At 41.3% G+C, this 14,170-nt stretch overlaps 2 long non-coding RNA genes across 13 annotated transcripts in view; one reads left to right on the forward strand and one right to left on the reverse strand.

The window, feature by feature from the left end:
- LOC140911533 (uncharacterized) overlaps positions 1–14,170 on the reverse strand; it is a 402,088-nt gene that overhangs the window by 36,591 nt on the left and 351,327 nt on the right. The window lies entirely within an intron of this gene.
- On the forward strand, positions 5,990–12,664 carry LOC140911532 (uncharacterized). Its single transcript, XR_012159018.1, has 3 exons — positions 5,990–6,802; positions 8,318–8,418; positions 12,319–12,664. It is a non-coding gene; the product is annotated as an uncharacterized lncRNA (long non-coding RNA).

A 14,170-nucleotide genomic window follows, 5' to 3' on the forward strand; every position in this document is an offset into this window, starting at 1 on the left:
ATTCAGGACAACCAGCACAAAATTTATAAAGTATTAACATGGTGGTGGGAATGGTGAAGAAAGAGAAAATAAATCTGCTTCCAAATACCTTGCTGAATGCTTCTTGTTGAATTTTTGTCCTTACCATTCTGAGAAAAATAAATGACATCATCAATAAGGGACTCTTCACCAATGAATCCATTTCTAGATTGTTATGGTATTGTAGAAATATATGGAATATATTAGTCTTTTAGTCTGAATCCAGAGGTCACAAATCCCTCACCAATGTAATTACTCACTAACTGGAAAGTTCTAATTCCACAGCTGCACCCGTCTGGCCAGAATGACCCGCCAACGACTGAATGAAGTGTCTGTCACAGTGTGAGACGGCTGCAGCTTCAGCATTAAAGGAGTTTGTTATGTGGCTTTTTGAGAGAGAATAAGAATTAAAGGGAAAATATATTGAAAGTCAGAGGCTAAGAGAAGCAATGTCTGAAACAGAAATATGCTATAGACACCACAAATGATATCTCCCCCCTCACACACTGCTCTGTTTATAGCTTGGTAAGAGAAAGTGAATCTGTGGCATGGAAATGAAACTGGCAGTCCTGTAGAACCAGAGAGATTTTCAGCTTCTAAAGAGAAAATATGATCAATTTAAAATATAAGTGCTAGTAAGTTTTATCCACAGTTTGGGATATTATGTTGGCAGTAGCCAATGGCAGAATAAATTCAAGCACGTTAACTGGAATGAATATTTTCCCCTTCATCTGGAATGCAGGGAAATCCTTTACCACAGGGAATGAAAGGGAGGACATGCCTTACAAAAAGGGAAAGTTTCTGTGGATTTCACTGGGAACTGGAGAGTGGAAATAAGGAATTTCATACATCTCATGAGTACTGAATAGAAATATCAATATGTAATATGATGTCCAGCCTCTAAACCCAGCTGTTTAAATAAGGCTTATAATAGAACAGCAGTAAACTGTTTCCCAGCATGGTAAATTTAAGTGACCAAAGCATCCCAGTTCCAGTTAGGTTGTCTGGTAGGTTCTCTATTTGTTATTAACTTTAAGAAGTGCCATAGACTCCTTATGCATTGAACTGTTGGCTGAGTAAGGGTCCCATTCTGAGGAAGGATCGTCTAGAGAGCCACAATTTACCTCAGGCAGTGTAGGTTCAATTCCATCTCATCCCAGTTCCCCATTTATAAAATAGGGATAACGCTTCCCTACCTCACTACTGTCTTGAGATGATAAAAATCAATTAATGATTGATATTCAGGGGATATACATAGAAAGCTGCTGTAAATATGGTTACAGCTAAACTGATTTTGGCCAACTTCTGTGGATGAGGCGGAACCGTGTTAAAATGTGCTTTCCCCTAGGACCTTAGCTCGGCCACACCTGCTTATCTAAACCATGTAAAATGTAACGGAAATGTTGTTTAAATATGGCTCTCTAATCCAGTGAAGGGCCTCAGTGCAGGTGGGGGGAGGAAGGGCTAAATGAATTGAGGAAGTTATACCCTATGAGGGATTTAAATATTCATAAGCACAGGAGGCAGTGGAAGAGCTGAAGAAACACACAGAGGGTAACAACAATTACAGCAGCCTTGCTGTGTCATGATTTCTGCTTCTGATTTAGAATGTGATTTATTTTGGTGACTGTGAAGTAAGCGGAGGCCAGAAGAACAGACTAGCAGAGGAAGATGGAACAGAGGGGAAGTATGTTTAACTTCCATACAAATTTTTGAAGTACATTCTTGTTTTATAATTATCTAAGATATAAAAAGAAAAAGAGGGAAAAGTGGGAAGTCCCCAAAACAGCCCTGTCAGTCTGATGGCCTCAGAGAGATTATTTTGTATAGGTTCTTATACTGCCCTAATCCTGGAATCTGAGTGCCTTGCAGTATTGCAAAGTCACAAGACTAACATCTGTCATGAGTGGTTTGTCCTCTCTTCCCCCAAAAGAAAAACTTTGTGTGCGGTGGAGTGTATAGTTTTGGTAGGGTTTTAGTTTTTACATGTACAAGTTGCTGTGTTTTAGATTAACTTGGGCTGTTTCAAGAAGTTTTATCATATGTGACTGGGATACAGAATGAGACAATTCCTTCCCCATTCTGTCTCCTACTGAAACAATTACACAGAGCACTTCAGAGATTGGGATATTTTTACTTTCATTCAGCTGCTTTTAGCATGAGCAAAGCAGTATTGAGGAATAGTGCAGAGCATACATGGAGACAGACAACTACTTTGTGGAAGGAAAATCATATAGCAAAGGAGAAGGACAAGAGGAGGAGGGAGAGAGAGAGACACACACAAACATACAAACACAAAATGAGGGAAGAAGAAAAGATACAGAGAGAAAAAGGATTTTCCTACCTTGAGTGGCTGAGCACAAACAACCTGCTCTCTTCCCCTATTTTGTCTCTGCCCACATCCCCATATCATGTTGTTCCTTCCTCCTCATCACAATGCTAGAATAATCCCCAGGCATCAATGTCTGACATAACCATCATTGTGAACCTAGATAAAAGGTTCTAATTGTATGGCAATTTTTAACCCCACAGATGTCATTCAGTCATTTTCTGGTTTGTCACTTGCTTGGAGGAGCACTTGCTGACAGTACTCCTGCGAATGACACTAAAATTCTCTTCCAACTTCCAATACAATACACTTCTGTTGACTTGTCACTGATCACATCAGCACTTTCAATCTTTTATGAAACATTATTACTCCTCTTATGAGGCATTCAGCATGAGATGTTTGGGTTCATTTCCTTAGAACTTAGTTGAAACATGCCAGGCTATTTTGATTACAATATATACAAACCTCAAGGATCAAAAAGTAGGAAAGACAACAGCAATAATGACAGGTTTCAGAGTGGTAGCCGTGTTAGTCTGTATCAACAACAACAACAAAAAAAAAAACCAAGGAGTACTTGTGGCACCTTAGAGACTAACAAATGTATTTGGGCATAAGCTTTCGTGGACTAAAACCCACTTCATCGGATGCATGTAGTGGAAAATACAGTAGGAAGATATATATACACAGAGAACATGAAAAAATGGGTGTTGCCATACGAACCGTAACGAGACCAAACTAATCAATTAAGGTGAGCTATTATCAGCAGGAGGGGAAAAAAACTTTTGCAGTGGTAATCAGAATGGTCCATTTCAAACAGTTGACAAGAAGAGGTGAGTAACAGTAGGAGAAAAAAATTAGCATGGGGAAATAGTTTTTACTTTGTGTAATGACCCATCCACTCCCAGTCTTTATTCAAGCCTAATTTAATGGTGTCCAGTTTGCAAATTAATTCCAGTTCTGCAGTTTCTCATTGGAGTCTGTTTTTGAAGTTTTTTTGTTGGAGAATTGTGACTTTTAGGTCTGAAATTGAGTGACCAGGGAGGTTGAAGTATTCTTGGTGCCGTGACTCGGATGTATTGCATCGGATAGGTGAGTGGCAGCCTGTAAGTCCCCCTCCGCAACAGTCCGCACAGCTGCTTGGAGGGGGTATAGTGAACTCTTGTGATGGTAGTTGCAAGTTCTGGCAAGCCAGGGTAAAGGATTTTTTGGATAAATGAATAAAGAAGAACCAGGGCCCATACCAGGCGCAGGGGTCAACCTGGGATGAGATTAAAAAGGAAATGGAGGCAGTGTTAGGGGACCTAGAGGGATGGGGGGTGGCTGAGGAGCCCACCCTCCTTTGGTATATGGGTAGTGGAAGAAGGTCCCTACCCATGAGGACTGGATGCCTTCCAGGGAAAGGAGGCACTTCAGTCCACTTGTGAGAGGTCTGAAGTAAGGGCAGCATTATGGGAAACTGCCAGGAATCTTTCAAGTTTGGTGCTTCAGCGAGGGCTGCTGAAGGGTTGTAAATTAGTTAGGGGTGGTTAAAGATTTGGCACAACAGGGTTTAGAGTCAAAAGCAGAGTTAACAGACTACCTTTAGAGACTGGAGCTGTGACTTGGTCCTGGGGGAGTGGAGAAAAAAAAAAGTTTCAAAGTTAAAAAATGGCAGGGTTTGCAGGAGCAGGTAACAACCCCCACTCTTCTCCCGGACCCAGGATGAAAATCTGGGGCCTGGGGGTAAGGATTCCCAACTGTTTCAACCCAGGGAGCCTCCTCTTGGCTCAGAGCTACCTATATCCTTTTCTTCTTTTCCTTCTTCTTTTTCTCAGTTTGCTTAATTTGCTGCTGGTAGCCTATACTTTAAACTGACCTGACAGGCGTAATTGGTTTCTTTACACCTCTTCCCCTTCTCTTCCCCTGCCTTTCCACCCTTTTGTTTTTCTGAAGTTTTAATTGAGAGTACTTTGGATACTTATGTAAAATGTTTATGGTTATTTTGGACAAAGTATGACGGAGGTCTGCTGTATTCCACTGGAGTGGAAATAAAAAGTAAAAGATCCACGGGTAACCATGGAGACAAATGTTTTACTGCCTTTTTGAACTGTCTCAGGGTAAAGACAGCACAGGTTAAGGCAGCTGTGTAGCAATAATTGTACTTGGTGGCTAAGTTGTTACAGACAAATTGCACAACCTTAAAAAACTAAATGTAGGAGTAAGTGATTTAAAGAAGTGAGTGAAAAGTTACAAATACTTTTTGCAAAAAGTAATAATACAACGTTTGGAGGAAAGTAAACATTTGGAAGTTGTGGAAATGTTAAAAGGTAACAGTTGTGGTGTGACAAGAAGGGAGTTTTTGTTTAATGATAAAACCCAGTTATATAAATGTAACTGTATGTGCAACTCTGTGCAGTCACATTAAATTATCCAAGGGGGTCAGGTAGAGTGGCTACTACCACCACTATGACAGGTTTCAGAGTAAAAGCCGCGTTAGTCTGTATTCGCAAAAAGAAAAGGAGTACTTGTGGCACCTTAGAGACTAACCAATTTATTAGAGCATAAGCTTTCGTGAGCTACAGCTCACTTCCTCAGATGCATATCGTGGAAACTGCAGCAGGCTTTATATATACACAGAGAATATGAAACAATACCTACTCCCACCCCACTGTCCTGCTGGTAATAGCTTATCTAAAGTGATCATCAGGTGGGCCATTTCCAGCACAAATCCAGGTTTTCTCACCCTCCACCCCCCCACACAAATTCACTCTCCTGCTGGTGATAGCCCATCCAAAGTGACAACTCTTTACACAATGTGCATGACAATCAAGTTGGGCTATTTCCTGCACAAATCCAGGTTTTCTCACATCCCTCCCACCCCCATACACACACAAACTCACTCTCCTGCTGGTAATAGCTCATCCAAACTGACCACTCTTCAAGTTTAAATCCAAGTTAAACCAGAACATCTGGGGGGGGGGGGTAGGAAAAAACAAGAGGAAACAGGCTACCTTGCATAATGACTTAGCCACTCCCAGTCTCTATTTAAGCCTAAATTAATAGTATCCAATTTGCAAATGAATTCCAATTCAGCAGTTTCTCGCTGGAGTCTGGATTTGAAGTTTTTTTGTTTTAAGATAGCGACCTTCATGTCTGTGATTGCGTGACCAGAGAGATTGAAGTGTTCTCCGACTGGTTTATGAATGTTATAATTCTTGACATCTGATTTGTGTCCATTTATTCTTTTACGTAGAGACTGTCCAGTTTGACCAATGTACATGGCAGAGGGGCATTGCTGGCATATGATGGCATATATCACATTGGTGGATGTGCAGGTGAACGAGCCTCTGATAGTGTGGCTGATGTTATTAGGCCCTGTGATGGTGTCCCCTGAATAGATATGTGGGCACAATTGGCAACGGGCTTTGTTGCAAGGATAAGTTCCTGGGTTAGTGGTTCTGTTGTGTGGTATGTGGTTGTTGGTGAGTATTTGCTTCAGGTTGCGGGGCTGTCTGTAGGCAAGGTATTGTTTCATATTCTCTGTGTATATATAAAGCCTGCTGCAGTTTCCACGATATGCATCTGAGGAAGTGAGCTGTAGCTCACGAAAGCTTATGCTCTAATAAATTGGTTAGTCTCTAAGGTGCCACAAGTACTCCTTTTCTTTTTACCACCACTATGCTTCTGTCCCCAGAAGCCTTTACAGCTATTCTGAGGGAAAATGGGCCCCTTTTCCCACAGAAATGGTCTATAAGGGATTGCTGCAGGCGGCAGGCGGAGAGATAATCTGATCAAAATTATTTGACTATTGGGTAATGTAATCAAAATCACTAAAGGAATGTAAGGGGTTTCTATTGGAACTTAACTTGGCTGCCCATGGCTGTCTCTAATTGTACAAGATGGGAGTGTAATCAGGATACAGTTGTGTAAAAAAGAGTAATCGCAGTGCAAGGGATGTTAGGCAAAAGAGAATTTTGTGTCTGTGCACAGGAAAAAGAAAAGGAAAAGGGAAGCAACGATGGAAACACTGAGTCTTGTGGGGGATTGAACTGTCGCTTTGGTGGGGGTGCATGAAAACTCTGTGGGCATGGGGGAGGCAGTTACACCTTGTGTAAAATTAATATGACTAATATAATGTTATGGAGGTTAAACTATGGAAGGAATGTGCATTTTCCCAGGACGTGTGCAGTGTATATTAGAGAAGGGGTAAAATAAATACAAACAAAACATGGTACTTAATTAAAATCCTATTAGGGCCCCAAAAGGAGCCACAATAGGTTGTGCTTTCTTTTTCAGATCTCTGTGTGTTTTGGAGCAGGAGATGAAAGTGGAAAGTAATCAGAACTCTGGTAGAAGTAAAATGTTTCCCTTTTAAGACAGTCTCTGAGCTGCTCATGGCTTTGGATCCAAAAGCAAGCTAGAAAGCCTCTGTGTGGATGCAGTTACCTAGCTGATGGGGAAAGGGAAGAACTGCCCGTAAGTAGCAGCACAAAGGACCTGCAAATAATAAATACATCTGATCAGCAAACCAACTACTAGCTGTCTCTCAGCTATTACCTGAGAATAAACTTAAAGCTTGGTACAGCAGAGAAACTATTGCAAACCTGGTCTGTTGTACAAGAGGGGAAACTGAGGTACACCACCGCATGAATTTCATAAATGACCAGTGAATGGGGTAATTCACTAGCCTGGAGGTAATTCTTCTAGTTTTCCTGCAATTAGCCAGGAGATTTGTAAAAGGAAGTGGTATTATTATTATTAAGCGATAATGTGTCCCCACCAGGGGGGGTGGAAATTGTTTCTTTTGTTTTTCAGACACTCTACAAGCAAGCTGGCGCAGCGGAAGAATAACCTATAATAGCATGGATCTATGTTTTGTGTTGTTTGTCTGTGGTGTTTGTCTTGTTGCTAGCATTGTTGTGTTTTAATTAACAGAAAACCTCATGATGTGGGTGGGGTGGCTTCAAAAGGCTGACCTAGCAGGGGAGATGTGTATGGGAATGCAAAATGCTCAACTAGGAGGCTAGCACCTGTGTAATAGCTACCATGGTATGTGGAAATGGAACGGCAACTAAGGTGTTCCCCACAAGCCCTATGGGAATAATGAGAAGCGGAGGAGCTCACTGGGAATCAATGGAAGGGTGTGTAAAATGGTGTAAATCAAGAGAAGATGTTTGGATGTGCCCCTCTCCTATGGCTATGGAGGAGCAGGATCAATGGCCTATGGCAAGGGGTGCACAATTGGGTGTACAGTGTATGAGGTGTTTTGCTGGGAATGTACATATTACTAGGGGGCACAATTACACCAGCCCATAACCAAACTACACAAATCTAAACGTGGCTATCTGAACTTTGGTACACAAATGGATCTGTGAATCTTATTGCTTTAAATAATCAAACTAGTGCATACTGCCTGATTCCATACCAAGTGGTTAAGTTGGTTTGGACAATAACCCATTTCTCTGTGGACATTCAATTAAATTATGATATGGAAAAAAGCATGCAAAATCTGTAGGGGCAGCTTGTTGCAACTGCCAGCAACTGGACACATTAAGATTGTGACCCTGTTGAAGGAGGAGAGGCAGTGTTTTGGTGGTGGTTTGGATGTTGGACCATACTGCAGTGGTCAGAACTCTTGGTGTTGCTATGACTTATTATAGCAGCTGGTGTATTCTTAACTGTATTTGTGTGTTACGTTGCATATGGAAACGATCAAGGGGGACACAACCCCCTTGAAAACAGCGACTAATTATAACCTATAAGTAATGTAGTAAGCTCTCCCCACCCCACAGTGTATGAGACAACCCAGACCCAACCTTCTTGGGCCTAATATAATGGAAAGTCTGGAACACTAATTGGAATAGGTGTGGTATGCCCGTACGAAAGAAGGTGCAGGGCACTATACTACACAAGGGGCAGTGGGACAAATGGAATATCGACACCTTCCACCTTGATGCAATGACACATTCCATGTCTTTATCTTGATTTTAGGTGAAAAGGCACAGAAGTAAGCCATGCACTCACCATGGGCTTGGTCCCTCCCTGACTCTCTTTTCACTTGTTATAAGGAAGGAGTGGAAGTGTGTGAAAGGGTAATCGATGAGCCATTAATTATATTTAGCACTATGAGAATGAGCGTTATTCCATTAGCCTGATGTCTGTTGCCAACACTTTCTAACCTGCTCTTTGTAGGCAGGATATCTTGCAAGAAAATGTCCATCTCAGATTGAGATACCAAATTATTGGTCCATGATGAGCCAGCACTCTGGAATCTATAACTGGACAAGGTGGTCTCTGAGGCAGACCCAGGGGAAACTGAACCCTACAAAAGAGTCTAACCATATGGAAGGAAAGTTGGTGTGAGTGGGCCCCCCCGCATTACCACCTGAAGTTCTATCTTGCTCTCTTTCATTTTTCCTCTGGACTGGCCATCCAGAGGAAAAATGAAAGACCCTAACTCTGAAGCCCACAACTAAGAGAGAGAAGAGACGAACCACCTTCTGCATGTGAAGCAAGATGATGATATTTGCAACATCAGGACTAATTTGCAGCTAAGACGAATCACAAGAGTTAGAGACTCCAAGAAAACATGAGTGTGCTTTTGCATTGTATTCAGAGCATTCTGAATTCACCGTTCCATTAGAAATGTATTTTTATGTGTCACTCACCATTCCTCCAGCTAGACACTAACCCCGCCTCCACCACAAATCAGTTATCTAATTAGTAAGAGATTAATTTGGGTTAATAGTGTGTTATTCCAAAGCTGCTATAACAGCCTGACTTCTGCATCTTTGTAAGAGTTTCAGAATGATGCAGACATTGAATTAATTTGGGAAGGAGAATAAGCTAAGTAAACAGAGTCTAACAGAAATTGTAAGGTGGAACAAATTGCGAAGCTTTAAACTATTAAGAAGTCATTCTAAGTGTTGTACTTCCTTAAAACAAAGGCAAGAGTCAACTGCAGACTCTTAATCTAAATTAGATTAGAAGAAATATGTTCTTCCTTAACTTTCCTATAAAGTATTAAAGTAATTCTTGTATTAACCTTATACATTGATTTAACTACTCATTGTAGTAACTGGTGAGCCAGATACATTGAACCTTTGATCTACTGATTCAATTTCAAATGTGCTGTTAATCTGATCATTGAATTGTGTTATATTTGATTAGTTTAGGGAAATTAGAAGTAAATTAGTGTCATTTTTGCTTTGCTTTATATTTGTTTGTTTATTCTTTTAATAAATCCATAAAAGCACACTATACTGGTTTCTCAAAAACTCAGTGTAGGAAAACAACCTAATTAGAGGTAAAGGTAAATACATTGAATAGCTGCTGGACCTGTTTTTTAATTATTTGATTAAAATCCTATTTCCATTATATACAGTAGGAGCTCCATCCCTCTTGTTAATTATAATCTTCCAGCCATTCTTGCTCATTACAGTCACAGACAGCAGGAGGGAGCACTTCACTGGATTGAAAGCCAAATGTTACACTGTAAGCTAAATTCTGCTTGTTTTCTTTTATTCAAGTGATGCCCATAAGTTTTCAAAAACATTTGAATAAGACCATAAAACCGGCCATCGTACGTCAGACCAATGGTCCATCTAGCCCAGTACCCTGTCTCCCAACAGTGGCCCATGCCAGATGCTTCAAAGGGCATGAACAGAACAGGGCAATTATCAAGTGACCCATCCCTTGTCATCCAGTCCCAGCATCTGGCAGTCAGAGGCTTAGGGCCACTCAAAGTATGGGGTTACATCCCTAACCATCTTGGCTAATAGCTATTGATGGGCCTTTCCTTCATGAACTTGTCTAATTCTGTTTTGAATCCAATTATAGTTTTGGCCTTCACAACATCCCCTAGAAACAAGTTCCACAGGTTGACTGTGTGTTGTGTGAAGAAGTACTTCCTTTTAGTTGTTTCAGTTAATAGGTTGGGCCTATTAATTTCATTGCATGACCCCTGGTTCTTGTTTTACATGAAAGGTATAAATAATACTTCCTTATTCACTTTTTCCACACCATTCATGATTTTATAGATCTCTATCATACCCTCCTTTAGTCATCTCCTTTCCAAGTTGAATATTCTCAGCCTTTTAAAATCTCTCCTCATGTGGAAGCTGTTGTATACCCTTAATCACTTTTGTTGCCTTTCTCTGTATGTTGTCCAATTCTAGTATATCTTTTTTGAGATGGGGCAACCAGAACAGCAGACAATATTCAAGATGAAGGCATACTATGGATTTATATAGTGGCATTATGATACTTTCTCTTATCTCTCCCTTAGTTACTAACATTGCTTGCTTTTTTTGATTGCTGGACACACTGAGTGGAACCACATTGCGGATAGTTTTCAGAGAACTATCCACAATGACTCGAAGACCTTTCTTGAGTGGTAACAGCTAATTTAGATCCCATCATTTGGTATGTATAGTTGGGACTGTGTTTCCCAATATGCATTTGTATGCACTTAACATTGAATTTCATCTGCCATTTTGTTGCCCATTCACACAGTTTTGTGAGATCTCTTGGTAACTCTTTGCAGTCTGCTTTGGACTTCTTTATTTTGTTGCATAATTTCTAACAGTGAGGCAAGGTTGTGCCTTGGGCTATGTGGCTGCTCAAGGGAGATAAGGTAATTAAGAACTCCTCTGATGCTCCTTCCTAGGCTACCTGGACTTTGGGTTTGGTTATTATAGTTCTGCTTCCTGTTAACTCAGAGCACATGAGCAGAGAGTGGGGGGAACGGTGGAGAATAGCAGTGGAGCTTTGGATTCACTGCCCATTCTCCCAGGGCAGTACTTCTGAGGGGTTGCCAACAGCTTGATTAGGAGGCTCTGTATCTGTGAGACTGTTCACACATCTGGGCAGACCTCCATTGGGCAGCATCCACTGACTCCCTTGAATCTTTTTGGAGTGATAAATATTGTCTGGGATTCTCAGCACAGGCCCACTCCTGTCATGCCTCTGACCTCACTGCCAACCCTCTGTTTTTTAGTTTGCTCTGCAAACAGTTTACCTAGCATTCTCTTTGGTTTCTCCCCTCTTCTGAGACAGAGGGTATTGTTATCTGTGTGGTATGGCCCTTTCCAGAGCCCTGCCACTGTCAGCTAGCGGTCAAATATACTGAGCTGGCAGAAGGGCAGGAGTGTCCGTGCACATATGCTAATTTACGGTTGGAATAGGACAATAACAAATTACCACCCCCATCACAGAGAGAAGAAAGCAGGGGAGGAATTGTGATTTACAGAGGGTGTCTCCAAGTTACAAAGCCTCCTGGGGCTACTTATGGAAGTTATACCTTATGATAGGATGCTCTAAGTATTGCTGGAGCAGTTTTAGCAGTTACACCCCATCAGTTTCTGCTCTGAAGCCCCTTTCTTGCTCTCAGGAACAGCAGCTATTCTCTGTGACTCAGCCATCCAGCCATGTCACTATTGTGGTTTCCCCTTGTGACATTATCTGATTAAAATATGACCGTGCAAAATCATGGTTGCTACCAATGTTATATAATTGCAACAAATCTTATATCAAGTGTGACACGTGGCCAGAAAAGGTTAAGCAGCTTTCAGGATAAATGGCCCGAAGTCAACCATTAGAGACATGTTAAAAAACATATATGAAAGGTAGAGCCATTCCATGCTAGATAGGATAGAACTTTGAAATGCAAACCTGTATTGTTAGAAAATTGGAGGTGACACTAATTGTATGTGTGTACTTATATCTTGTAGGATGTTAGCCATGTATACAGACAGTTCCTGTCTGTCACTATAACAATTGATTCAGAGATCAAAAGGACATACTAACATTTAGATGAACTGTAAACATAGTAACATCACTGTATTCATCTCTCTTTGAAATGTATAGCAAATCATCTGCAAATGGTGGGAAAATGGGCAACTGCCTTATGTTAATACATGTAGCTTATTACCAGTAATGTTTAGGAAATAGGTCCATTTCAAAGTATCCACGATTGCCTATTGTTCGCCTAGGGACTCTGAGCTGTCAAGGAAGACCTGGAAGTGCATAAGAATGTCTGGGGTCTTGATCCTTTTTATCTCAGATCTGCTTGATGCTTCATGCAGGGAAAGCTTAAGCCCAAGATTGAGATCTCTAGTCCTAAAATGGAATATTCTGAATATGAACATTGGACTATAACCCATGGACTAAATCTGAAAGAACTCTTTGGAACTACAAAGCACACCATCTCCACTATGAATCTGATCTCAAACTGTACTCATGTCTGTATGTATACTTATCTTTTAACCAATACTCTCTCTCTCTCTCTCTCTCTCTCTCCTTTTTTTTTAAAATAAATGTTAGTTTAGTTAATAAGAATTGGCTGTAAGTGTGTATTTGGGTAAGATCTGGAATATTCATTAACCTGAGAGGTAATGTGTCTGATCCTTTGGGGTTGGTAGAACATTCGTATATGATGAATAAGATTTTCAGTAATCCTCATCATACTTGACTTCAGTGTCTGGGTGGAGGCCTAAGGCTGGGTTGCTTTAAGGGAACTGTGTGGTTGGCTTCTGGGTAACCAGTAAGGTATTATAGAAGCTGTTTTGTGCTGGCTTGGTAAATCTAAGTATTGGAATATCCACCAGCTTTGGGGATTGTCTGCCCCATTCTTTGCAGTTCACCCTAATTGAGTGACCTCAGTTGGTTCCCCCGGGAATCCGGGTACACCCCTTCTCGGTGGAGTGGATCAAGATTCCTGCTCTCCAGCAGCCTCCTGCTTCATGTCGCCATTTCCACAGTAGCTGGCAGGGGAACATATGCCCACCCTCTACTCTGGATTCTGGCTCAGGAACCCTTTACACAGCATCTAAGATCCATTCCCTGCACCTTGCTGCCTTTCTCTGAGCCAGTTCCATGCCTACTAGCCTTCCTTACTCCTCTGGGTTTGCCAGTCTCTTCACTGCCTCCTCCCAGAGAGTAACTTTAGGCAAATTGTCTCTTTAGCCCCTCAAATACACCTCCCTTCTCCCAAGAAGTAACTACAGCCTTCTCCCTGCTACCCCCTTCCGTTTCCATTTTCCTGTCTTTTATAGGAGGCCTGCCTGTCTCTCACAGGTGAGTTTATCTCTAATTAGCTGCCTCCAGCCTAAAGCTCCCCCACCCATTGCAGACAAATTAGCTGACCAGGCCTACCTGGTCCAACTCAGCTCTTACAGGGCCAGTATGGAGTGCACACCCCATCACATACCTGCTCAGGACTGGGTCTAAAGTCACAATCTAGCTATTAGATTTTAACCTCTTCAAGGAAGGGACTTTGCCTTTTTCCTCATTCTGGAATATAGCTAGCACACTATTGGATGCTTTAAAATTAAGACATAACAGTTGAAAGGAAGAATAGTGTGTGTTTAATTTTAAAGAATCAGCATTTACCAACAGCATTCACACAGTACTGAACTGGTCACCCTTAAAAATGGCCAGACTTGATTTAAACATGTTTCCTCCTACAGAGGGGAATATATTATTTTTTAAATAGGGAATACCCAAACTACTGCAAACACTGAGATCAGGCTATTTAGCTAGAAAGGAAGGAGGGTCTAAGAGAGGAAGGCCAATCTGTTGGTTAAGGCCGTTGTAAAGATTCAAGAGATCTGGCTTCAGTTCCCAGCAGTTATATACTAAAGATGCAGACAGATTCCCAGTGGGATTTCAAAAGTACTTAGGCACCTCACTCCCATTGATTGGGGTGGGGCAGGACATACTCTAAGTAAGAGTTTATAGAGCACATAGTGTCAATGGGTCTCAGGCTTGGCTGGAACCCACGGGTGCAGTTGCAATAAAAATAATAAATAGATTTGGACAAAAACAGACTAATGATTTTTGACC

This window comes from Lepidochelys kempii, chromosome 5, assembly GCF_965140265.1.
Source record: "Lepidochelys kempii isolate rLepKem1 chromosome 5, rLepKem1.hap2, whole genome shotgun sequence".
Taxonomy (NCBI): Eukaryota; Metazoa; Chordata; order Testudines; family Cheloniidae; genus Lepidochelys; species Lepidochelys kempii.